This window comes from Chelon labrosus, assembly GCF_963514085.1.
Source record: "Chelon labrosus genome assembly, chromosome: 6".
Taxonomy (NCBI): Eukaryota; Metazoa; Chordata; class Actinopteri; order Mugiliformes; family Mugilidae; genus Chelon; species Chelon labrosus.
The window spans coordinates 10,368,928-10,396,829 of record NC_140342.1 but is presented as its reverse complement, the minus strand read 5'-3'; the positions used below and the strand labels follow the sequence as shown (position 1 = coordinate 10,396,829).

General features: G+C 43.0%; 1 protein-coding gene across 2 annotated transcripts in view; it reads right to left on the bottom strand.

Annotated features, from left to right (window-relative positions):
* The window catches only part of LOC311488855 (SPRY domain-containing SOCS box protein 4-like), a 66,779-nt gene extending 39,247 nt beyond the window's left edge, over nucleotides 1-27,532 (bottom strand). Inside the window, exon 1 of one of the 2 annotated variants that reach the window (XM_084545712.1) lies at nucleotides 27,226-27,532. The gene's annotated coding sequence lies outside the window, so the exon portion shown is untranslated. Of the gene's footprint in view, nucleotides 1-2,763; nucleotides 2,861-27,225 lie in introns of those variants that run through there. The other variant, XM_084545713.1, reaches the window with a different exon arrangement.
* Nucleotides 27,533-27,902: the final 370 nt, after the last annotated feature.

The following is a 27,902-nucleotide window of genomic DNA, read 5'->3' as shown; positions in this document are numbered from 1 at the left end:
TTATCTTACAGCTGATGAGAAGAAGCAGTGTGCTCATAAAGACATCTGTGGACTTATTAGGTAGTTGTAGGAAACAGTCGGTCTTTGCACGTTTTTTTTTTTTTCTCTTTATCATTCACACATTTACCAACTTTTCCACTTTTCCTGAATTCTTTCTTAACTTTCTTTCCTATCCATTTGTCTTACAGTACCAAAAAACCCATAGAGGCTACTGCAGAGCTGACACCCTCCCAATTGGCAAAACTTATCTCAGGCCTGCCACCGAATGCCCAAGCGTCTACCAAAGTGGCAATCAATGCAAGCTCAGCATGCAGGAAAAGCACAACACCCTGCAAAACACTAGACCCAAGCAAATTCACACGTAGCTGCGTGCTTGTACACATGCAAGCTGTCAGTCACAAACCCCTCACAGAGATGAATTTATGTATGTGCCGTGGAAGTTGATGGTCGCCTTTGGTGAAATTTCTCTGAAGCATTTGTTTTTTTTAGGAATCCCCAAAGTGTAGTCCCGCTGCTATCTTTCTTCCATCTTTAGTCAGAACTCTTTACAAAGTAACTCCAGTCATCGTCTCCATAATGCATCATGTTCTCTCCCACATCTTCCTCCTATATTCATGTTAATCTGCACTTCTCTTGAAACAAAAAAATTCCCTTCCCTTCTAAAACTCCCTCGCTCTTTCTCTTAAATACTGAACTTAATTGTTGGTGATCTAAGAAGTGAAACTGAACCATTGCCTAAAAACAAAAAAATAGAAGTTCATTTATGAAGGCTGAAACACACGCACGCTTCCAGGCCGTTCTTATACTTTTCTAGCGTTACTCCATAAAATCCATGTCGCCCTAAGGGAAGAGCATTAGTGCTACAATGTCTGAGCACTCCTTTGCGGACAGCTATGCGGAACCTATTGATTTCTCACACTTATAGATACACACACACACACATATATGCACACAGAAGGCCTTGGCAATGCTATCGATAAAGCTCCCTAGGACAGTAGTATATTCGGGTGGCAGATTCACAACCCCAGCAGTAATGAAACGGAATCAAAGTCTCCCCGAATATGACGCACCCTTGCTGCCTCACTCTTTTAACATCCAAGGCACTTGCACAAGTGTGATGAAATGTGTCACACCCACACGAGCCAAACACAAGCCAAGACATTTTTTTTTCTAAACTCTTGCGTGATGGAATAAAGTCTAAAACAGCCTTCGGGTCACAGCTTTTCAATGGTTGGTTTTATACACCTGCGAGACATTGCGGTGCTTAGAGTTAGAGGAAACTTGGTTTATTAATTATCAGTCGGCAGAAGATTACATGTTTTTTTAGTTGAAATTAAAACAAAGCTGGTCATTCTTGAGTCTCTATCTAAGCATGGCACTGCTCAGAGCTAACTGTATCAGCATGGCACATACTCACTAACCTGCTGATGCATAGGAGGTAATGTTTCCACACTAACCTGGCAGTAATAAGCTAAACAATGGACAAATTTAAATAATGACATGATGATGATGATGACCATGACCGTCTGTACAGCATGTCATGTAAATTCCTCCAGTAGTTCAGTCTAGACAAAAAAGGCTGGACCAACAGACCAAGGTTTCCATAAGCTTTATATCACCACATAATACATCCGAGTTTTGGAGACTCTGAAAGCAAGGAACCAAGTGCATGGAAACACACTGACAGACACATTTTATGACTGGGGCATTTTTGTCTATCTCTCCTTCTCCCTACGGTGTTAACCAGAATTGTTCTGCGCAAAGTGGAACACATGGTGCTGTGCCAGGACATTTGACAGTACATTCACACAAGCCTACACAGACACACACACACACACACACACTAGGTCATACACAAACAGCAAGATACTAAAAACCTCCCCGCTGTTCTCAAATTGCAGTCAGGGAAAGACAGAAAATGAATATTCAGAGGGAAGAGAAACAAAAAAGCGTTGGCTAATAAAGTGAGAATAACTAAATAGGGGTACAAAGTGAAATAAGCCGGCAGAGCCCGTGTAGGAGGAACGCTGTATGGATCCGACTGAAATGAAGAGAGCGAAAGGGAACACTAACAATGGAGGAGACGGACGGCGAGAGAGAAACAGAGGTCAGCAGCTGACAAAACAAAAGGATAAAGTCAGAAAGGAGAGCTGCTATCTCTCTATCCCAGGAAGGACCACACAAATACACCCTCCCACCCCAATCCAAAGACTAAACACGACACTGTGAGAAAAGCTACTGCAGACGGAGTGGAGCAAGCAGTCAGATTAGAGGTGTTTGTGACATATAGACAAATGGCGTGTTTAAAAATAGAAAGCAGGATCTATCCTATTATTGTATGCGAGGGGGGAAATCCATGGGCAGCTTATCCTAGGACTCTCAACTCTCCCTCCTGAACAAAAGCAGACACACACACACACACCACACACACCACACACACACAGGGGTATCCCAGCTGGTCAGGCGAGGCCTTGAGACCATTAGGAGAATTAAAGGCGACAGAAGATGAGCAAGAAGGGGGAGAGAGAGGGGGAGGAGGTGAGGCTCAGTGGAAGGTAGCATCCAAAGAAGAAGAAAATGTTGTACACCATCAAAAGGTTAACGGCAGCAGCAGAAGCAGCAGTGCGTGGACGGATCTTGGCTAATGTAAACATAGTGACAAGACAAATCATACATAGAGCTACTTTCTCGCTACACCTTGTAGTGTACACATCAGATCAAGCCGCTCAGAAGGAATCTCACACGGCTCTTCTCACTTCTCACCGCATGTAGCTGTTCAGCCCGAGTCCATGTTCAAATCCAAGCGGCGGCCAAAACACAGCTAAACTCCTCCAGGCAGCCGGCGGCAGCGAGAGAACCCGAGGAGACCGGAGGGAGACGAGACCAGTAGCCGGCAAATCTGAATGAAGCAGACAGAGAGAGACTCCCTCTTTCCTCACTGAGCTGTCCGCCTCTCCCTCCTCCTCCTCCTCCCTGCCTTGTCCCTCCCTCTTTTCCCTCCCTGGAGCTTATCTGTCCTGAGGCTATCACTTCCTCCTCACCCACCCACCCACCCACCTTCCCCCAACTCACTTGTGCTCCAACTCCGAGTGTTTCCAAGGAAGCGCCGCCACGATGTTCTCCTGTGACAACTAACAGCTCTGAACAGACTTTTCAGCCCCACTCCAGTTTCAGTTCCTCTTAAGAGAGAGGGAGGGAGAGGGAGAGAGAGAGAGGGAGCAGCAGAGAGAGTGAGAGGGAGAGAGACGTGAAGGCCTGAAAGCCGATCCCCTCTGATCTCATCAAGCAAAGTTACCAACAGCAACCAGACCAGCAGGCAGCTGAGAGAAACACCCGGTTCACCTCCCTCTCTCCCCTTTCTGACTCCCCCCTTCTTACAAAGAGCTCACACAGAGCCAACCAACCAAACCAACTCAACCCCCCTCCCGCGGCTGGAGGCACACACCAACACATATGTTGGCGCAAACACACACACCTACACGTGCCACATAGTCTGCACAAGCGGCGTATGTGCATATTTCAGGCATCAAGGTAAAAAAGGCCGGTCACATGAACCACAAGCCCAGTTAACAAACAAACATCAAAATACCACAAAAGAAAAACATTCTACTAAAAGCCTGAACACAGTAAAACATCCAACAATCAAGAGATAATGAGAAAGAATCTCTGCTTTTATGGTGTTTACATTATTGTTGGATGGTACAAAGTGCTTTTTTCGTCCTCTTCAAATGTCTGCAATTAACACATTCAGTGTTCAGTGTTGTCTGGGTGATGACCTGCTCCCTTTTTGTTCTGCTCTATTGCTCTCCGTGCTGTCTGTTCTTCCCTGTCGTCACGCTGTACGTCTGCACATTACTGCATAACGTGGCTCTGAGGTGACGTGATGACTAAGTTCATTTATCAGACCCTTCCCGCAGCTACATCAGTCACTCGGAGACGGGGGAAAGTGAGGAGAGCTTTCGAGATGAGCACATCCACAAAAAGGAAATCACACCTATGTGCACTCCTCTCTTTTTTCATGTACATGTGGCTTTCACAAAAAAAGTCAAACACGCGCACACATTCATTGGCATTGATGTAAGCGCTGAGACAGTGTCTACAATGGTGCACGACTGAGCCGCAGCCAGCTCGCTTCCTGTATGAACTTCCTTTTCCCAGGACTTCTGTGACCACCAGGGAACCAGATTCCTTACAACTCCACATCTGCCGCTATATCATTACCATATCGTCCCATCACATGTCAGCCAAGGCACGGAAACATAACATGCATTATAAGAGAGAGCTGTGGGAACGTAAGTCATAGTTTGTCTGACTTTTGTTCCCAGACATCTGCAATTAACAGTGAGGATACATTTAATTAGGATCTACCACACACATACAAGAACAGTACGACATTTTACAGGGCTGTATTTTTGTGATATGAGCTTTATATTCAATCTCATACCTGTCCATTAAATATGAAGCTACAGTGGTTATCTTAGAGCAGCAGACCAGCTTCTGGGAACCTACCTGTTAGATTCAACATTAAATTATTATGTGTGTTGTATGTTGGACTATTTCTTAACCGGGAGCAATAATTCTCGAGTCTCTGCAAGTTGTCAGGCAACAGCAAAGAGACGATAAATAGCTGGGTGCAGAAACTCCAGTAAAACATCAAGTTGTCATTTGGGTTTTGTTTGGATTAAACTAAATGTATTTGACATTAGGTAGATTTAGTCATTTGACAGAGCCAGACTAGCAGTTTCCAGTCTTTGCACTAAGCTAAGGTAACTGGCCACTGGCTGTAGACTTACATTTAATGGACAGGGTACATAAGAGTGGTTTATATCCTCATTTTTATTTATATTTAACTCAGTAGAGTTAAATATGCGTGTTCTGTTTAACTTGCCTACACTTAAAAAAGTGTTAAACCGGGAATTAAAGTAGGTCTAGAAATATATGACTTTGAAGTTCAAAACTATTGCGCACAAATGTTCAAAAACACACACAGACTCACGCACACAAAGCATATTTGTGTCTGAGCCAGTCCACTGGGCTCATTCAGACTGAGAGGAAACGTGCAGATCTGTGCAAACACACACTGGCGGCCATGGATCACGTGAAGCAGACTTATGGGTTAGACACATTAACTTTGACCCACACTCACACAGACACACACAGTTCATACATGTGTGCACACTAGCCTCAGCCCACTGCCTGACACGCCGTCATTCCAGACACCGGTCAATGTAGGTCAATGGTTTTGAATATAGTCACTGTAGTCTTAAGGTAGCACACACAGGTTTAAAGCGAGGTTAGAAATGTGGGCAAAGAATCTGAGACTCGCTTTTCACTTAAGACTTGCCGCTGTGGTTTGAGGAAATATGTCTCGTGACAATTTTCCCAATAGGGAAATAGGGATATACTTAAAAAGTGATGCCTTGCTTGTAAATTACTTTTGGGCCGCTGTCTGTACATGAAATAAGGCGAAATTCTCGTTTGCTTAATTGCTGTAATCCCGTCACCCCTATTTTCTAATCCTGCATGTCGGAGAAATCAAACAATTCTTCCACAAAAACCAATTAAGTGTCGTTGCCTCCAGCTCCTGCAAGGCGACTGTATGTTTTTATAATATGGCCAAGAGACACAACCTGGTGATGCTGCACTTATAGAAAAGGACCGGCTTTAATGACTGTGTGCCACAGGACAGGGTTAATGTTTGTTTCCTTATTTCACTGCTACCAATTTACACTTTCATTTGCATGTAAAATACGAACCCCCTAAACTCAGCCCCCTAATTCCTCTGGATTAGAAGCTTTTCTGGGTTTTGGTTTTTGGAGGCTTTGCTTCAAACCAGTGATCACCAAAATTGATGGTGGTGTTCAGCATCACAGCAGTACCATACGTTATGCAAAATCCCTCTGAGGATGCATGTCAGCTGATAGCGTAACATTAGGTGTTGAAGATAAAACCCTCAATCTGTTTTACTGTGGATGTGGTTGTTCATTTTACTCAGCCATTGAAGAGTTTAATAACTTGTTAAAAAACTATTTGTCTTCTTACAGAGAACTGGACGATTTCTGTTACTTTTTATGTTTTTCCTATCATTTTCTGTTTTACAGTTCCTGTTTCCATTTACAGCATTGTGTGAACTGCCAGAACAAGAAACGTTTTTTTTTTCAGTTACTCTTCTGGACAATAAAGGTCTTCAGACTCACTTCTATCATCCTGAATGAGAAACCAAAGATACAGTGTGACATTAAAGCTCCAATCTGTGCTTCATCCCCCATCTTCTCTACTGGACCCTGCCGTAAATTGCCCCCTGATTTTCTGCCTCAAGGCACATCAACACTTAAGGGACCCCATGGGGTCTGGGCACACATGTGTGTGTGTCTGTGTTTATGTGTGTGTGTGTGTAGGAGCTAATCTGCAGGACAATGGGGGCCCTGTCCTCACCCTACACACGGGGAATTAGGGCTAGGGGCCTCACAGCTGAGCATCTTATTGACAATAGAAACTGGAAGTGCGTGTGCATTTGTGTGTGTGCCCTGCCGACACACGTGTCAAACACAAAGCCATCCAACTGTCCACATCGCCCAGGGGAGAGGGACAGACAGAGAAGGGTGGGATGGACGATGGATGGATGGATGGATGGAAGTGGAGACCAGGAGAGAAAAATGAGAGAAAAAGGGGAAAGCCTGAGGGTGAAGGGTGAAGACAGTCAGAGGGAGCAAAGAGAGAGAATTGTAGATGGTAGAATGACTGTGTACAGATGGCCAACAGAAAGAGCAACAGCAGCACGACCAAAAATAAAGGGATGCGCTGGCTTATTTTATGCTTAAACAATCAGCTTTTGTGTCACACATGGATTTGAATATGCAAACAAGAAATAGAGCAGCGTATAAACCCTTCTGTGTAGTTTTTGTCATACAGACATTTACCTATAACATGTTTATTAATGAGATTGATAGCTTTATTTCTGTTTGCAGTTTCATGTTGTTTATTCTTCTTGTAAAGATTTATTCTTTGAATGACGCTCGAGGTACGATCGAATAGTAATTTAGCATTAAAGGGAACAGCATCCAATTATTCCCACTATTACGCGATCGCATTTGAGAGATCTGATCCCTCTTGGAGGTGGTCTGTGTTGCATGAGCGGGCATGTGTCAGCAGAGTTTTGCATCATTTATTCAGAAAAACACACACACACACAACCGCTATTATAAATGATCGCCTGAAAAGGAAAGAAAACACAGTAAGACATGTCTGTTCATTAGTAATGAGAGCGTTTAAAATACTCTGCCTTTGTAGCTGTTAACAAATGAAAAAATAAATACGTCTAAGTAAGAATTTACAAATGAAAGTATTTAATATGAGCACATGAGAGTAATTCTGTATTAATTATTGAGGCGATCATGCTGATTTATGTGTGGTTAATTTATGTATTTCCTCGCTTACTGAGATTATGGTGTGTGTGGAAGCTTCCAGGGTTGGAGTTATAGTCTGAGTTTTGTGCAGGTCTGACTAACATCAGGGCAGAGATCAATAAATAATAACTCAATGTGTGTGACCCAGTCATGACGCACGCACACGAAACAGCACTGATATCAGTTCTGGAGCAGCGGTAGTCATCCATTAGAGACATCAGCTGTTAAAATATTCTACAGCGCCCCAGATGATGTTGGGGTTTATTTGCATACAGAGCGCAAAACTGAGATCGGCTCTGAAGAGACATTTGGAGACACAAGTTAACGCAACGTCTGAACAGGCCCTGAATGATTTCATTGGCCTGATGAACTCTGAAGTCTTAAAGGTGCTGTAGGTGGCAAATTGCTCTCATCTCAGAGGGTTGTGCATATCTTTCTCTGCCTCTGTGGACATTTATTAGGAGCAGAGACATGAGAACACCAACATTCAACTGTCATACTGTGAACACAAAAGAAAGCCTTGCTGAGACACGCTGGCACTCCTTTCCCTCTCCTACACATCAATACAGATACTGAGCGTCTGAGTACAGCAGGTAGGCATTAATTCAGCCTGGCTACACAATCAATGATGGTAAATGGAGGCAGCGGGAGGGACAGACAGCAATCTGCTGCTTTCATATTCCTTCTCTGTCTCTCTCCCTCTCTCCTTTAAAACACAACCTTTCCTTGTCTTGTTTCACTATAGGAAAGCTCGCTTAATGAGTCACCGTGAGTCTCGCTGTGTGCAGCACTCAAGCAGCAGTCTCTCTTTCAGGCTCTTTAGCTACACTGTCACTGCTGGTGACAATGTCTGTCCTTCGCAGCTCGCTCTTTCCAAGGGCATGTCAGGTTGTTTGGTTAATGACTGCAGTTTACGCTTTTATTCAGTTTTTGTAGCCAACTTAAGCCAGACTTTTTACAGACTGTATTTCAAAGGGTTTAAAGGATAGCTTGTTATTCCACAGAAAAATTAACATCAAGGGGAAAAGTTCTCGGGAAATATTTCACATGGCAGTAAGAGGCCTACGATTACGGGTTTGCATTTCCTATTTACACTAGATGAGCATTTAAAAATATATCTGGCGCACTTAAAAGATCTCTTTCCAGCTGTGTAATTGAAACTATGACTATGACTATGATTTTTTCACTTAAATTTATGTACCGATGCACTCTTTCTCAAACGCTTCCCCTTTTTCTCTTCTTTGCCATCCACTCCCTTCTTCCAACTCTTCATTTTTACCCCTTTGTGTGCTCCAGATCTCCATCTCTGCTCAGCCATTCATCAATCCAGCACCTCCCTCCGCCACTCCTCTTTTTATACTCTCCCTTATTCCTCCCTTCTGTGCCCTCCCTCCTTCCTTTTCTTTAACAGCTGCTGGTCTGCGTCTGTCACGGCTGACCCCTCGTTGCCACGTGCCAAGTCCTCCCCTCAGTGTCCCACAGAGGCACTAAATCATTAACATATGCACACACGTAGCACGCGAAGATCGGATAGTGATAGGTGGCTGTCTCCCTCCCGCAGAGAGCGAGAAAAGCACAAAATATTCAATATCTGATTGCAGGCTCTAATTACATCGCTGTATCATTTGTCAATTAAATGTCTCATAAAGGCCAAATCCTTCAATTAAATGGCCATGGACAGCATGTGCAGAGAATCCCAACAGATTCAAGGCAGTCCCTCCAAGGCGCTGATTACACTGCAGATACAGACGCTGGCAGCTGAGGTTTGGGGATAACATTATGCTTAAACACAGTGTTCAATAAAACACGCACATGCGCTGCCACACTGAACGTTTTCAGACATCACCCGGAGGAGCTGTTAGAACTGAGCTGTCTGAATTAGTCGGTCAAGACATTACACAGATTTAATTCTGCTAGCTGGCTACTACAAAGTCAGTGTAATGTCCGACTGAGACCGTGTGTGAATAAAGCAGCGGGTATTGTACTGAGAAGTTATAGCGACGAGGCAAGTGTATTGATGCTGTTTCTATCATGAGACCGGAGGAATAAAAAAATCAGAGAGTGAATAGCTAAGTGATACATATTTTGGCAGCGTACTTTATGTCCTGCCTCCTGCGCACTCCCTCCAGACGTCACATCTCACCTGAACCAAACACCACTTCCAATGAGAACGTTTCTAACATGAACAATGTGTGAAAGGGCGAATATGTCCAGATATGATGCGAGAGGATCAAATGATAAAATTTTAAGAACTTGGTAATCAGTAAACCAAGTGGTAAATTACTATCAGCAGTATTGCTAAATCACTTCTACTGGTCAGAAGTAACGCATGTCACCTAAAGGCTGCATTATACATTCAGCATGTGCTTACATTGCTCAGTACATTACTGTCCTATTACAATTTACAGTGAGGGGGAAAAAAAGTAGAGTTGTGTCCAAAACATCAAACTGCTGTCTCTCCAAAATAAACTTTTACTTGTTTTTCGATGGTATTCTCGACTACGTTTTATCTTCAGCGAGATAGCACGTCATAGTGTGTGAAATTGGCTTATCTTTCTTTCCACATCAAGGTCTGACAACTCTGTGGATGCTACAATAGCATCTTACAAATAACACTGAAACACGTCCCAGCAGGGCAGTCTTACGTTAGTCAAGTGAACACACATCGCTTAGTTTGCACCTCACAGCACCCGGCTGCGTTGCACATATTGTGAAATCCGTGACAAATATTTGCGCTCATCATTTTTCTTCGGAATCGACCATTGTTTCGAAATCGGCTCAGAGTCACGTAATCTTCTGAGACGGAGGTCATGTATGGAGACACCGATATGTTATCTTAACAAACAAACACACACACACACAAACTTGCAGCCACATCTGCTGGACAGATAAACAGAGGAAAGGCACTTTTATTTTTTTCGAGGCAGTTTTGTTTCCTGTCATGAAAAAAAACCCACAAAGTTATAGAAAGACACTTCTGTGTAGCAAAATCTGTAGTTAATATGTGGAAAAAAAGGTTATTATTTTTTGTTTATTCATTAATCTGAGAACAACTGAACTAATGGCTAATCGGTACAGGAACCCAGTATCTATACCGACACGTCTTTATCCAACATGGAAGTGTGGAGGCCAGGGCCAGAGGTGAAAGGTCAGTCGAATACATAGTCGATGCTGTGAACAGCCGTCAATAAATCAGACGCACAGATCCTACGGACTGCAAAACACCCAACATCTTCGGCTCTTTACTGCCCTTTCATTCATCGCCGTGTTGTGCATTCAGAAACTACACTGCTGACGGTCATAAAATGGCTCAGTGCAGCGCTGAAAGTTTCTATCAAATCCCTACTTTCATATTTTCCATTTACAACATGCCACACTGAGTAAAGAGAGACATTTACAAAATATGATATTAGCCTCGTTACGTAGGGCGACATGCGCTCTGTTCTGTTAGTATACTGCGTGACAACACACTGCAAACACCCAGAGAGGTCCCTTTTCTCCCAGTTTTGGTGTGCGTGCTCTTTTCATCTGGTTCACACACACGTACAACTTTTCTACGTGTTTGAGTGTAACTCAGTACATCAGAGGTGTGAGAGTGTTAGAATTAGGAATTCAAAGCCAGAACACCTGCTGCATCACTCATGCTCAACTGAGAAACTTAACAGCTAAATACTGCAGGCAATTGTTCACAATCACACGGGGAGGCAGGTTTAAATCATAGCAGTGACTGATGGAAAACTTGGGAGGTAATGGAATATTATTCTGAATTTTTTAAATGTTTTAAATATACTGCAATTAAGGGAACTTTATAAATACTCCCATTGAATTTCCTTCAAAGCTGAGGCTAATACACATCATACTTGTGTAAAATGATTACTTACTTATAAGCATTGTCGTTCAACACCTTAAGGGCTCTCTGGCAATGTACTTGAATGAATGTGTATGTTCACACAGACGGACCTTGTGCTAGAGAAGGACTCCGCAGAGCAGGTAGCGACACATGGAGTACAGTGGGTGATGACAGACCAGTTAAAGAGCAAAGGGGCTGACTGATATCAAGCTGAGTCCTGGTCAACACAACAGCAGTTTCTCAAGCCACAGCAATTTACAGCAGCCCCTCCACTTCCTGCAGTCTGTCAGGGAGGGAGCACCAGGCTGCTACAGTAATCTCCTTTACTTTGAGATTAGCAGCTCTCTGCAGGTGTCACTCTCTGCCTGTCTGTCTCTCCATCTTTGTCTTCACCTCTCCAGCACTCTTTGTCACCCTGTGACTCACTCAGTGTCTGTCCTGCTCTTTTGCATTCAAACCAAGAGCATGATGTTAAGTTATTGTTATATCTATTACTTCCAAATCTCACTTTAAATGTAATCATTCCTTTTAATCACCAGTGTCCTTAATTTAACAATATAGGCTTAAACCGTGCATCTGATTGCTCACGTTTGAGATGAGCACATGCACTTAATTATAAAAATGTCCAACTGTGATTATCCATCCAAATCCTGAGGCATGAGGGAGGCAGCATCATGTTGTTCTTGCAGGACTGATGTACATAAAAGAGATAGCATTATGAGGAAGGAAGATTATGTGACTATAGTGCAGCAGCACATCAAGACATCAGCCAGGAAGCGCTCCTTTACTTTGAGATAAGCAACTCTCTACAGGTCTCACTCTCTTTCAGTCTATCTGTCCATCTCTGTCTCTCCAATACCCAGTGCATCCTGCTCTTACTTTCACAGATGCTTTCAAACCAACATAATGCCACTGAGTTTGTGCTATATTTAATACTTCCAGGAAAAAATCCTCAATTTAAGTTTAGAATATAGGTTTACAACATGCACCCGTTTAAATTATTTTGACTTCATTTTTGAGACAATTTCCTGACAAACCAGAGTGGAGCAAAGTCTTTGCTGCAGTCTAACGTAAATTAATTTATAGTACAGAATTTATTACAGCTGTTAGCAGTATTTGTTTTTTTACAATAAAGTAATTGATTCCTTTGTTGCAGTTTTACTTATAGTACATGTTAATTAACCCTCTATATTACACCCTCTATAACATGATTTAAGACAAGCAGAGCAGTTCAGCAGCACATCCGGACAGTATAGAGAATAATTCTGCACTTCTTGTTTAAACCTGTCTGACTGCCTATGTTTGAGATGAGCATATGTACTTTAATGTCAAAATGTCCAACAGTGTGTGTCCTTTGAAAAAAGTATTAAAATATTTCCATTTTGTCTAAAGAGCTGCCATCGTATGTTAAACAAGAACAGAGTGGTATCAGTCGCCCCATCTTCCTGGAAAATGAATCATCCTAAAAATGTCAAACTTTTGCTTTAATGCAGTAGGTATGTCTCTGCAGAGGAGGGCTGCATTTAATAAATTAGTCAATATGATTTATCAGGGATAAATATGTCATTATAATATATTATTTTTGGATTCTTTGTCGACTCCAATTTAGTGCATTTTCTTTCATTTTGTAATTAAAAAATGTTTAACAAATTAATAGATGGGCCTGCTGTGTGTCCTGTGTGTAGTTGTGAGTGTGAATTTAATGTTCATCTTGTTGGAATCTGAATAAGGAGCCTCTGATTAGAGGACCGTGGGCATGCAATGGACTCTCTCCCACGGGAGGCCGTCAGTGAACATTCAAACACTACAAGCGCCAAGTTTATATTTTACTTTTGTGTTGGCTTGTCAAATGAAGGCAGACATTACTGTGATGAGAGGAGAGCCGCAAAAACAACAGCACTGGGTGAAACTCCTCAGACATTCATACTGCTGATCCGTTGAGGGGAAAGGTCAAACTGATGAATATCCCCTTCTGAAAACAAAAAGGCTGTGGCTTATTATACATCAACCCCACTGAAAATACCCTTATATGCCAGACGATTTAACGTTGCTATGACAACTACAGAAGTACAGAGGAGGCGCACACACACAGAAACAAGCATGCAGGCGACAGATTTCAGTAGGATGTAGGCCTGCACAAGGATGTCTCCACTGTAAGTGTTGGAATAAGAGAGGAAGATATGGAGAGCCAAATATAGGAACAGAATAATGAGCTTCTTATCGCGGGCTCCATCGTTTCCATATCTCCTCATCGCTCCATCTCCCCGTCATTTTTCCTCCTCTCCTTCAGCCTTGACAGGACCAAATATTTCCCTAGGGCCACACTCCTGTATATAAAAGATACATTACACCAGGAATTTCCGATTATGTGATGGCTGCAAGGTTTCCCTCTGTCAAAAAAATAAGGGGGAAAAACTGTCCTCCACTGGAAATATATTGGACGATTTCCTCACCTCAAGCACATGATATCCCGGCATGTCAGATCATGACAGTTCATGTGTTCAGCTAACAATCAAATAGTACATTTGTCAAACATGAAACATGTCTTTACACCCTTGAATTTGCTAGCAATCAGTTGCACACTAATGGATATCGTCTGGTGGGATTTAGACTTTATGGCTATTTATGTAAATACAAAAAAAGAAATAACAAATTAAAAGAGAAACAGTACCCATTGTTTTGTCGTTAACTTGTATTTTTTATCTGACCAAGAGGTACAGAACCCAAAGCTATTCAGTTTGCTAATGGCCGTTAAAACCTTGCTGGCCAGCTGGGGCCTTTCTATGCTGAGTTTGCATTTTCTCCCTGTGCCTGTGTGGGTTTCCTCCGGCTTCCTCCCACAATCCATGTGTGTTAGGTTAATTGTTTACTCTAAATCGGTGTAGATGTCTTATATTCTCAAACTGTCATGCAGATGGGTCCCTCCTGGGACTCTGAGCTGGGTTTTGCTCCAGGTTTCTTCTCATTAAAAAGGAGTTTTTCCTCGCCAACAGCGAGGCCAAATGTTGTAAAGTGTCTTGAGACAATTTCTATTGTCACTGACGCTATATAAACTGAACTGAATTGAGTGTGAGTGTGAATGGTTGTCTGTCTCTCTGTGTTAGCCCTGTGACAGACTGGCAGCCTGTCCAGGGTGTACCCCGTCTCTCACCCAATGACAGCTGGGACTGGCTCCAGCCCCCATGATCCTCTGAGGGTAAGCGGTTATAGATAATGGATGGATGGACAGAAATCTGTGAATTAACTGACTAATTGTTTTAGCCATCCGTACACGCTCTCACAGTTTTTGTTTCTCTCGCACACAGACACATAGAGGCGGACGTAGAGACTCTCCAGTTTCACTGCCACCTCCGGTTTCTTTGACTAATTCAAGATGATCGCTCAGATCCGTTACAGATGCAGAAGAGCCAGGAGGCCGAAGGCATGATGCAAAATTAAGTCTTCCTGTCACGCTGCAACTCCTCCTGTTGCCAGAAATACGGTAGATGGCTTCTAAATGCAAACACCTGTTTGACGCCATGAAAGACAAGATGACGAACAGCTGGTTCACAACTGCCTGTGTCTCTGGCTGCCAGTCTACCTGATTATCTCTGTACCCATTTTATATCCTGCTTCCGCCCAGTCCTAATCAACTCTGATAACTTCAGCAAGTGTTTTTTTTTTTTTTTGTGTGTGCTTTTCTCTCACTTTTTTTCAATTTCTGTCTCTCCTGCTCACACGCGAGCACACAAACACACTCTGTTTGACACTGTTTGACACACATAATTTCAGTAGTAAAGCACAAAGTGCTGACAGGATGACATAGTAGTTGGGTTCTGAGTGTTCGCTAAGAGTTCCAGGACACTTATATTGATATAGAGTTTGGTGTGTGCTGTAAAAATACAGCCGGGTGCAAATATCACACCACAGTCCTCTTTTCTAGGCGAGGTGAATGACTAAGGGGCGATGCTGGGAATAACCCTGACAGCAAAATCCAAGGCAAAGACAAAACAGGCTCCGGATAAAAGTCATGTCTTATCATTTACGAGGACGAAGCTAATTTAGAAACACTTCTAGTGTCATTTGTGCAGCAAGACAAACACCAGACAGGGACACTGTACGTGCAGGACAGGAATTTACAGAGATTGTTCGTCTAATAAATGATAAGAAAGAAGGATGAGGAAGTAAATGTGCTGCAGCTGGTCAAGTCCACCAAAACAAACCGATAACTTATACACCTGTTTAAAAGAACTCCGTTATAATAGAAGAATCACAGAGTAGTAGTAATATTTATGTCACTGCCTCAGAATCTTATTTCAGATATTACACATTAGTTCACTGTGTATTGAGTTCAGTCTAGAGTAACTTGAGAACCACTACTTCTTCCAAACACTAACAGAGTCTGAGGCATAATGTGCAGAACGTTGCAGAGAAAAATGTATAAAGCTACGTCTGCACTAAGGCAGGAACGCCATATTAATAACATTGTTTGTCCACCAGAGAGCAGCGCCATGTTCAGGACCTTCTTTACCTCTTAATACAGCCTTATTTAAAGGGCCCTATTTAAAAATAATACTTTTTTAAACCTCACAGTATAAGACTAAAAAGTCCAGTCAGCACAGCTCTGATCGAAATAACCTGTAACGATCCAAGTAGAGGTACGGACCAACTGCTTTCTGCTGTTGCTCATAAAAGAATAATTGTTGTTTATGTATCGAACACCTCTTATTTGAAGAGGGTTGATAATAGTAAGGAGCACAAAGAGAATTATCACTCAACTCTTAAGTGTGAGGGGCATTTTAGTGTCCTTCAAATCAATGATTTTGGATTTCTGGGGACTTTAATGTACTGGTTTACTTCAACCAGGTTTTTGGTCAAAGCTGCTCAGCAAAAAGCTTGAAAAATCCCCACTTGTAGGCAACCTGTTCAGCAGCAGACAAAAAACCTCCAAATTGAAAGATAATGATGCTGTTGAGATTAGCTTTCATAGCTAACAATGACAACAAAGCCCCATTATAGAAAAAAACTGTGACAGTCTATTTTTGTGCATTAAGATACTTCTTCCACATGAGAGCAATTTATCTTGGTCTCGAAATTGCTCGCATCTAGCTAATGTGGAAAAAATAAACTGCAGGTAGCCCACAGGTAAAAAGAGAAACTAATCACATCAAGTTCTGACTGCAGTTCCGCACACACTGCGACAATCAAAGCCCACTGCGGGGTTTGTTTTCCCAATATATTACAGACGTCAATGCGCCAATTTCCATTCTATTTGAACTCTATTAACGGCTGAACGGCTGAACGTGTTGCGAGGGAGAAACAGGAAGTTGATATGTGATGTCGACGATGTCACTGCAACTAGTGCTTTTCCCTCTCTGGGTCCACATATGTCCACCGGTTTAGAAATAGAAACTCGTGACAGGCATCCTCCTTTACATATGAACATAAATCAAAACGTAAAACTCATGGTGCTCTAACAGACTGCAGGCCACATTGCAATGGTTTATTCATTTCAATCCTCAGCTAATGAACAGCACACATAAATAAACATAAAAGACGTATAAATAAATACATTATTTCCTCCACCTTTTCCTGCCTTCTACTGGGAGCTAAACATACACAAAGACATAAATATTCATGAACACACAGCTGCTGAATGACATAATAAGCCTGAGTCTGATGAACGGTGATTGCTATTATTTGGTAAAGTGATTACTAAACTGCTAACCAATTCTCTGTCAAACACAAAACACATATTCAGAGGGGGCTCCACTCCTCTCAGACTGGTGACACGCCTCATCAAACTGCGGCCTGTGATAAGTGGCGCTGACACGTGTGTTTGTGTTTCTTTGAGGGTCTGGCTGTGCTCATAATCATAACCGTGTGTGCGTCGCTGTCTGTGCGGCGGGCAGCGTGCCTTCACAACATGTGGCGGTGGTCTGGTTTCCGCTCAGAGGGCTGTGAAGTGGCCCGATGAAAGCTCACACATGGTGGCGCCGAGATGAGCCCCATCTCCTGTCATGACCACAGAGCTTAGGACGGCTGGACGGCAGGACCTCCCGGTCTGTCGCAAATATTTAATTGTGACAAGAAAGTTAGCCAGAAGTTTTAGTGTCAGGGGAATGAGCTGGTCTCTCACGTCATGCTGCTGCCATGACAAAAGGGATACTCTTACAGATTGCTTTTATTTTCCCTTTCCTGTTCAGTAAGCCGAATGAGGACATTCACACTCTTCATTTCAACGAACTGCCGTGACCCGTCACCTTGTTCCTAGCAGACTTTAAATCCGTGTTGTCAGCTGTCATTCGGTCAGTGCTCCTCCACCCCGTTCACCTCCAGCTTCATCAGCGTTTACGAGTCCTTCCACTGAGCTCATCGCAGCCCTGCTCCACATCACCTCCACCCAAACCGTCTGTTATTGTTCCTCACTCCCATGCCAGCGCCTTTGTCCAGATATTTTTAACAACTTGTGGCGCGTCTACCCCAATAAAATGTTAACGTCACGGGAGGCTCTGATCGCCAAACACACATCTTTAACTTTTCCTGCTCGGCACACCATTTCAAATAACGTGAGATTCTTTTCCAATAAGTCTCTCCTGACTGAAATCTATTCATGTTATCAGTGCCGTTTTTGATTCATATTCCATTTTTATCTTCCACGTCGCATGTTCAGCCACACAGCCACTTCATTATCTAGGACAATCTTGATTTTCGTCAAATATTTTGACCATTATGATCAGTTATGCTCAGATTGTAGAGTAATTTGCATCTCGTATGGACCTGTTATCTATTTAAAAAGTCAATTTCCATTTTAATTTTGTGTCTGTGAAGACCTACTAAAGCCACAATGTGTAGAATTTTTACAGTTTTCTACGGTATCTTTCATCTTATCTTCAGATTGTATTAGCGGAATAGAATATTGACACCTTTATAAAGATATAAAGGGTATCTGAAACTACTATAACAGTGAGAAGCAAGTTTAAAGATGTTTATGACATGTACTTGTGACTTCGTTGAGCCGGGGAGGAGTGTGCAATGTGCAACAGCAAGTGTTAACAAGTCATGAATGCCAGACTACCTATTTAAAATATACATACGGGAGTTGACTACATAGCTGCAGAAACACAACAGATGCTTCCCTCCAATGCACAGAGGGGTCACAGGATCGTTTTATGAGTATGAGAATGACGTGACTCATATGTTGTGACCTTCCCCGAGATTTCCGAGAGTGGGATCATACTGTATGTGCCAAGAAGCAAGAACCATGGATGGTGGCTCGACAGCTCACTATTACACTTCGCGTCAGCGTGTTCCATTTGTCACGTTTATGTAATTCACTGATCTAGCATCTGAGGTTAGCTAGCTGTTAGGTTTGATGTCATGGTAATGAATGCAAAAGAGAATAGTAGCCTAGGGAACCATTTTAAACTCTTGCTCTCAGTTCCTGAGGTTTATAAATTCATCCACCGCTGTACATATGTGTACCTGACTGTAGCTATGAATCGTTCCCATCATCAAGCCATTTGTTTTTTTTAACTTATGGGACTAAACACGTACATGTGTTTAAATTCGTCACCCTAGCTTCTCACCTTCACAGACACATCACCATCTGCAGTGACACACTCCACTGTACTCCCTCTTCTCTTATCCTCCTCATATGCTGCTTAAGTCTCTCATATTTCTCCCACGTCTCCTTGCACCTCCTCTCCTCTCTTCTCACCAGCCACCTCCGTCCCTCACCATCCTCCCGGTCGGAAATGACTCACTATACAAGGCTCCCTCGAAATGCAAACCTCTTTTCCTCTCACCTCCACATCTCTCTCGTTCGCTTCCTTCTCACCTTCTTTTCACCTTTCCTCTATTTCTCTTCACTCTCTCTCGCCCCTTTACTTCCTCTTGCCTCTATCAAACCTCCACCCTCTCATTTCCTCTCTCTGTCTTTCTCATCCACGTTTTATTACTTCCTCCTATTTTCTATCTTTGCTTCTATTCTTGCATTTACCTCTAACTGCATTTTTCTGCTTCTGTTCATACATCTCTTTGCTCCTCTCAAGCTTTCCCCTGCCAGAAAACATTACTCTCAACTCCTGTCACCCCTGGACCTAATGGTGTCCATCACCAATGGACACTCAGTGACTCACACTTCTGTTCATCCCCGCCTTGACATAGCATGACATGACATAAAATAACATCCCAGTCCCAAGACTGTTGAAAATACACAAACATAAAACACAAAGACTAACCTGCCAGGCCATCATTAGCCTGGACCCTAAAGGATCTAGGGAGCAGAAAGAACCAGCGGCAATCCACAACCAGCTGTGCCATTAGTGCTGCTGTGTGTGGATGTGACTACATGTAGGCCATATGTATATGCTGTTTAAATGTATATATACACATTTGCTTAAGGTACAACGAAGGCTTTGTTCAAGCTTATATTAACTTTTTTCCAAATAGGGGGCTTTTGATCATTTTCTGGCTTTCCTCCCTTATTTTATATGTATGTGAGTACGTGGAGGCCCATCTCCATAATTAGGGCAGACCGGCCACACATGGGTCTCCCCTGACACTTCCCCTCCAAGACCTAAATATTCATGAGACTCTAAACGCTTTCATGAGCTCTGTAATTATGGACAGAAAATAGATGGAGAGAGACAAAGGGAGAAAGAGGGAGAAAGTGAAGGAAGTGCCCAAACACTTTCCAAAAACAGGCTGTCCCATTGTATTAACAGATAATATCAGCGCTGTTGTGCAGAGCTGCTGTGCAGTCATATGACTCGCTGACACTCACACAAGGACGAATAGTGTATCAGTTTAAAGTAACAGATTCTGGTCTCCATTATCTTTCTATGCGTCGCACTGCCTGTGGATAATTTCTGTATTTCCATTCCTTTGTGTTTTTTTTGCATTTACTGCATTAAGAGTGTCTCGATTTGATATGGTGAGCTAACTTCAACTCTGAACACTCAAGCGCATGAGCTGATAACAAACCGGTGTCCACTGAGAATTTAAATTATGCTATAGCAGCAGAAGAGGCAATTCTTTTTGACAGGTGTGGACAGAAATGTCTTGGACTCGACGCTCCGGCGAGTCAAAATCAGTTATGGCAGGGCGTGTTCTCGAGATGACTTGGAAAACAAATTCCATTCGCCTTAGAATATGGCAAGTGGAGCCGTGTGAAAACCCAAATAAGTGCAGAGGCTGACAGAAGGAGTCGACCTTCAAGTGCCTCATCTCATTGGATTCATGCAGGTATGTACTTTAAAAGCTTTTCCCTGGATATTTTAGTGAGCTGTCGGCTCACTATGTTCTATACACAGCCTCTGGCCTGCTTTCAGTCCACACCTGTACTCATGATGAAGCAGACCGTGTCATATAATTATATATTTCTCGTTGGCTGAGTCGTCCAGCTACATCTAAGCCCAAGAGTGTTTACAACTAGTCTAAACTGAGATATGGGGGAAATGAATAACGGAGCAGACATTTGAGAATTAAGTCTTTTCTAAAAAAAAAAATTATTTATTTATTTTATTAGGAAAATTATCAAACTGACATTACCAATACAACATCTGCTAATCAGCCAGTCTCATAATCGCCCGCAGATAGTTCTGTTATGTTGCTCAGCCCAACAGCTCTGTTGAAATAAAAAAAGAAAAAACATGTCTTTGGTTGGGTTTTCCCAGCACAGGGCTCATCCCATTCCTTTGAAGCCTGTAGACAAATCTGATATCACGTCTAATATTAGTGTGAATATGATGTCTGGTCTATTTTTGGCTTTTTAAGTAAACTTTCGGAAAAACCAGAACGGATTCCCGTTACAAAAACACTGGGAGACGATACGTGAGAACCCATCCAGATACTTTAAGTCTCTGACAGGAAGCTCTTTTGTTTCCTTGTTAGTAAAACAAAGTATCACCTCACATCCAAGCGGACGTGAGTAAGTGGTACACCCCTGCTGAAGTGATTTTTTCGCTCCAGCCAAAACAAGCAGATGCATGTTTCACATTCCAGGTTGACTCGATTGATTTTATCCTCTTGGAAAAGGTATCAGATTGTGTCATGGTAGCCATGAAATTACAGGCAGACTGCAGAATGAAGCCACTGATTCAGAGCTGATTGTCCCAACACAGACACATAATGATGCTGAACTGATAAACACAGAGCATGAAAAGAGAAACATTCCAGTACCGGGGAGAGACAAACACACAAACACAAGGACACAGAGTCACCTTAAATGGACAAATGAGCAAGAGCACGGCATCTCAGACACTGCTGTCATTTATATGTAAATGAGCTCACCGCTACTCTCCACCACGCAGCCCCCATTTACTCTCCAGAAACCAAAAGATCGAGCAAACTTCCGATCAGATCCGACAAGATGTCAGACAAGATGATTGAGAGCGACGGGAAGCCAAGCGATGCGTTACGAGACGGCGCAGGATGAGGTGAAATGAGCTAAGATGACGGGGTTTATGAGGACCCGACATTAACGGGGACCATGGTCGGTTTATCACAACACTAATGATTTCATGTTCCCTGTTGTCTCCCCAAGGGCCCCAACTCTGCTGCTGGCTTGTCAGGCCGCGTTCCCTGAGAGGAGGCCTTTGATTAACGACTCACTGCAGCAATCTCTACTAAACAAACTGACGCATATCACACAGGATGACAACAAGATGACAAGGAGTCTCGTCTTCACCCTGATAAACTGATGAGCAAGCTAAAACACCAGGGGCGGTGCACGCAACCACTGGTTTTAAGGAATATGTGACAATCTAAATTCATCTCTGCCATTCATTGTACTGACAGGCACCAGGAGGAAACATGCCCATTTGCTGTAAAGTGCATCTTTACTTGAGTTATCCTGTCATTGTAATGGCCTCAGTGAGTCACCAGAACATCGGCAGGCCAACCCCCCACCCCACCCCAACACACACACACACAGACAAGTGAGTGTGCACACATAGTGGCCGTACTACATTTAAACACTAGGCACCTGTCAAGGGCAAGAGGTACACATCATCTTCCTGTTTGTTTCTCACTGCAGCAGGTAATGTCGTTGACTTTGGAGTGCAGCGGCGCATGACAGCGCAGTTTTCCTTGAGCGACATCTGATTGTTGAAGTACATGACGGTGCGTGTCTGTGTGTCCGTGTGTGTCCGAGTGCATCTTCAAGCATTTTTGTAAGCTCAGCAGTCTATTGCTGACTTAACAAACAGCTGCTGAACGTACATCTATTCCCACTCCATCTGCCAGTACATAATACATACATTTAGATAGATAGATAATAGCCACAATAAACATTGTCCGCAAGCATAGAATTTAAATCGAAATAATCCCATGTATTCCTATTTCCTATACAGTAGCAACAAATAACGGAGGACCATACTTTAAAAACCCTTGCAGTAAATACACATCTGAAATGAACCTGCATTCAAATGTTCAGCCCCGTCCACAGTAAAGTCATTAATCCGTGGCTTTATGGCTACAGTTGGTGGCTATTATATCGCTACTGTACAGACAAAGCTAGCTCTTCTTGTCGTCTCTATTTGAAGAGGAAATACCGTCAACAATAATGTCGCATCATCTAGGTTCAAGTGATGCTCCAAGTCCACTATTAGCGTAGTAAAGTTGGTGGAAGAAACCAAAGTCGTGGAAGGTGTTTTCATCTGGAACTCTGTGTCATATATCGACCAACTGTATCAGTCGTACCTATTGGTCATCATCTTGTCTCTGAGATTAAACTACAATTTAATACCGGCCCACTTTGAGTGGTCAAAGCTTTTTCCACCTATCATCACTACAACTCACTAGACATCGATCAGGCATAACATTATGACCACCTTCCTAATATTGTGTAGGTCTCCCTTGTGCCTCCAAAACAGTTGTGACTCATCAGAGAATGGACATCGGACTTCTGAGGGTGTCCTGTGGTGTCTGGCAAAAGGATGTTGTTAGAGGGGGTCTTTGGGTCCTATGTGTTGAGGGGAGGGACCTCTGTGGATCATCCCACAGATACTGGATCAGTTTGGGATCTAGTGAATTTGGAGGCCAAGTCAATACTTTGTGCTGTTTTTTCATGTTTTTTGAGTTGTTCCTAAGCCGTTATTGTGTGTGTCTGTGTCAGGCTGCATCCTGCTGGGGATGGCTGCTGCCATCAAGGAGTGTCATTGCTATGGGGTGGGGGTGCCTGGTCTGGTCTGGGTGGGTGGTACATGTCTAAGTAACATCCACGTGAATTCCAGGTACAAACGTTTCCAGCAGAACACTGAATTGTCACAAGATGATCAATGTTATTTACTTCTCCTGTCAGTGGTTTTAATGTTGTGGCTGATCTGTGTACTTCATTAACATAATGTGGTCTCTACGATGCTGCTACTCACCTCCTACACCTCTTTAAAGCATTTGACTTAAATACAAATACAATAAAAATTAACACTGCCCAAGGGTGCCCACATTTTTGCATAAAACTGTCAACTGTCAGACAGGTCAAAATAATTTCTAAGCACCCGTGTGACACTTTGTTCGTGCTTGCCAAAAATGTTATTTGAGCATTTGAGAGCACGGCTCTTTGTGTTGTGTGCTGTGATCTATTTTTCGCATTGATTTAGTCTAATTTGAGACTTCACAGGTTCGCATCTTTGAGTCTGCTTCCTGAAAGAGCCCGCTTCCTGTGGTACTCTGCTGTGGTACACAACAAACACAGTGGGATGGTTGTGGAAATAAAGTAATTAAAAATAATGATGGCTGATGGAAAGCAGCTCACACTGACTGCAAAATGCTTTCGGTCTTGTCACCAAATAGCACTGAGTGTCAGTAAATGAACGGCACAGTGACATACTGGGCGCCGAGCAGAATGCAGATGAGCAATATGTCCAACAACCGGCAAAAATGGACCGAAAATCTGATTTAAAATTCCCTGCAGTGGCCAAGTTGCTGATTAATTGATGGGAAATATGACTGAGTCAACTCCTGGGTTGGTGTAGCTTTAGCGATTTGCCCCAAAAGTCTTCCCATTTCTGCATCACTGCATCTAAATTAGTACTCTGACATTACTGGCACCCTTAGGAACGAGGATTACTCAGACAGGATTCAGACAGAACTTCCACTATCTCAATCTGGGGACTTTTACCACTCCATACATAATGCCAGACAATATCTGTTGAGTTTAAAGAGCAGTGACGGGCCGTGATAAGACACAGCTGAGTTAAAAATCCTTATCTGGCCTACGAGCTGAATCCCATCTGCCTCTCTCCTCAGACTGACTCATAACACAGCTTATTAGTCCCTCTGGATGGATAAAGGGGAGATTTAAAAAAGAGGAGGGGGGAACGCAGGGAATAAAGACAGAAAGGGAACAGATTAGGGTGTAGAGAGCTGAATGAGCAAAGTAGGAGAGATAAAAAATGTAAAGGATGTACAACAAAACAAAAAAAATGTGTTGTCTGAGGAAATCGGTTGAAGTGCATCTGCTTAAAGACTTAGAAATCTGAATTTCAAGTCTAAACCCAGAGGACCACTGGGGGGCTTAGACTTGAAATTACAGCCTCATGTCAGATTTATGGTCACACATCACGGTGCCTCCCCAGAAGTTTAACGTCACTTTGTGGCAAACTGCAACAGCTGTGACTGGTCCAAAATGCATTTTCTCATTCACGTCTCTCAGTGGCCAGACAAACACAGAAAATTCTTCCTCCTTCTGCCTCCTACACACCAGCTACTCAGATGTCTTCTCTTTTTTTCTGTGTCGCAGTGATTTCAGTGAAAGTACAGTAACTGTTGTTAAAGCTTTATAAACTTCAACTCCTTCCATTTGCCACTGAGGGATGTACATTGATGAAAGACAACACAGCTGACAAGCTAGTCGCTGGTTAGTGGCATAATTCATTAATTCATTCATCTTCTGTAACCGCTTATTCCTGTTAAGGGTCGCGGGGTCTGCTGGAGCCTATCCCAGCTGTCATCGGGCGAGAGGCAGGGTACACCCTGGACAGGTCTCCAGTCTATCACAGGGCTAACACAGAGAGACAGACAACCATTCACACTCACATGCACACCTACGGCCAATTTAGAATCACCAATGAACCTAACAAGCATGTCTTTGGACGGTGGGAGGAAGCCAGAGTACCCGGAGAGAACCCACGCAGACACAGGGAGAACATGCAAACTCCACACAGAAAGGACCAGTCGGCTAGTGGCATAATTACAGAACAGTAACAGTGCTTTCAGTGGCGTGATTGCAGTGATGAATTCAGTGTTGGATCAGGTGTGTAGGATAAAAACAACATAAAATCTCCACTGTTGAAGCATCGGACAGTGCATTGCAAGTACTTAAACTGTCATCTAGCATGTAAACAACAGAAGATGTGAAGAGGACCTCAACTGTGTTCAGGCTGAAAGCTGTTGAAGCGGCAAGAGTGTGCCACCTAAATTAGTCCTGAATGATGTGACACTATAGCAATGTCAATGTGGCTTGCGATAAATAACCACATATTGAAGCATGTCCACATTTTCCTTGCTCATCGGGCTAGCTCACCTCACCAGCAGATTAATAGCCGTTAATCTGAGAGTAGCTGGCAGCTAGCAGGGCCTTCATCTGACTAACCAAATAATGTAAATGCATGGCTCATGGCAGGGCTCCATCTGATAGGTCAAATGTTCACAGTATGTGGTGTGTGCAAATTAAACTATTATTACTTATTTGCTGTGTTTGAGGCAGTCTTTTGTGACACACAGTATGTTTGCCGTGTTTGTTCATACTTGCAGTCACGGTCAGCGCTAGCGTTATAGATGGCTGAAGTGTCTGCATGTGTATGCGTGTTTTCTATCAGCGTCTAACAGCTCGAGAAGCAGGAAAGGAGACCAGGCAGAAGTTGGGGAGCGTAAATCTGGAGGTGGACGTTACAGGAAGTGCTGTGGAGGCAGAAGAGACGGGAAGCACGGCTGGAGGATGAGAGCGAACAAAAGAGACGCAGGCGGTGAGGAGAGATGCTGGGGAACAGCCTGGTCTCCCGTAGTGACTGGCTGGTCAGATCCAGCAGACAGATAAATGACCCCCTGTCACCGTTACAATGCTCCGTCCCCTCCTCCTACTCCATCTCCCTATCCTTCCATCTCTCCCCTTCCCTCCCTTATTTCGACAGGTCATAAATCACACATCACTACACACACAAACACTTTTTCTTTTTGTCTTGCCTATTATGTCAGTAAAGCACATGTGCGTCTCCTCCCGTCTGGTTTCCAGACCCCTTTCCTCTCACACTCCATCTCTATCTACCTTTTTCTCCTCCCCTCCCTGCTCTTACCATCTGCTCTCCATCTTCCATGTCCTTGTCACCCAACCCATCTGGGTTTTGTAAATGTCAAGGTGTAGCCAGAAAGAGAACTGATCACCCCCAGAGTAGAAAACAGTCTCAAAAAGAAGCTCCTGGTGTCATCATCCTGTTTTTTTTCAATGTTGGTCATTACAAATGAATCATTCTGAAACATTAGTTGGTTTAAAAATGACTTTGCTGTTGCTCACTCATATATAGCCCCTCACTCACACAGTCATCATTGTGGAAATACAGTTATTCAGTCAACCTTTCCATCTCTGTACTTTTAGATGACAGATGAGGGTGACATCAGTGTGACATGCACAATGATGTCACAATGCGCGCACACACACAAACACAAACACACACACATATTCAGGTAACGTGTCTGATAATGAAAGTATTCCGGATGCAAGCTGTAGAAACTTCACCATACTACTATTCTAGCAGGCAGCCACCTACAAGGTAACCCCGAAATAAAAGTCGCGTTTATCGGTGTGAAATTTAAATTTAAACAATCTACTAGAGTTTGAAAGTGAGCAGGAGGAACTTTTTTTTCTTTTTTTTTTGTACAAGAAAACACAACACTATACTCTCCTGTCTGCTGCCACTCACTACACAACAACCCAGAGCTCCAAATCCTGCAGGCTGCTCATCCGGTGTAAACACAAGAGACACTCACCGAACAGAAAGTCAACTCGTCTCCAAACGATACTTTTCTCTGAGGATCTCTCCGCGAGACCGGGAGAACCGAGGCCTCTCCTCTTCTTTTCTTTTGTTGACAACAACGTTATTCCGGCGTTGTTACAAGTGTTGCGGCGATGTAGCGACGGCTTCTTTGTTGCAGTAAACAGCAGCGCGACACATCCAGGCAGCCAGGGACCCGATGCTGAGTGTCCATTTACTCCGCAGAGCGAGCGCTGATTGGTCGCTTCCGCCACAACGCAGCATTCTGCTCTGACGTGATTGGTTCGTGGTCTGCTGGTGCGTTCACTGATGCTCGTACATATTGTCTTACATGGTGCCAATTCCTAAAAAGGTACAAAAATGATTGCTATGTAATCGCTATAATTACTACTGATAATAAATATTAATAGAATAACGATATATATATATATATATATTTAGCTGACAACATTTCTATTTTACTCGACTGTAATCTCTTTTTATATATCATGATCTGTTTGACTTTTATGATGTAATGAATTGTATTATTATTGTATTATATTATTTATTAAATTCCTAATTTCTCAAACGTGATTTGTTAAATAAATTTTTGTTCTGTGGACTACATTTCTTTATATGCTCTTGGTTATATATGTAGCTCTTGATTTTCAGCATCAAAAATCAACTGACTGT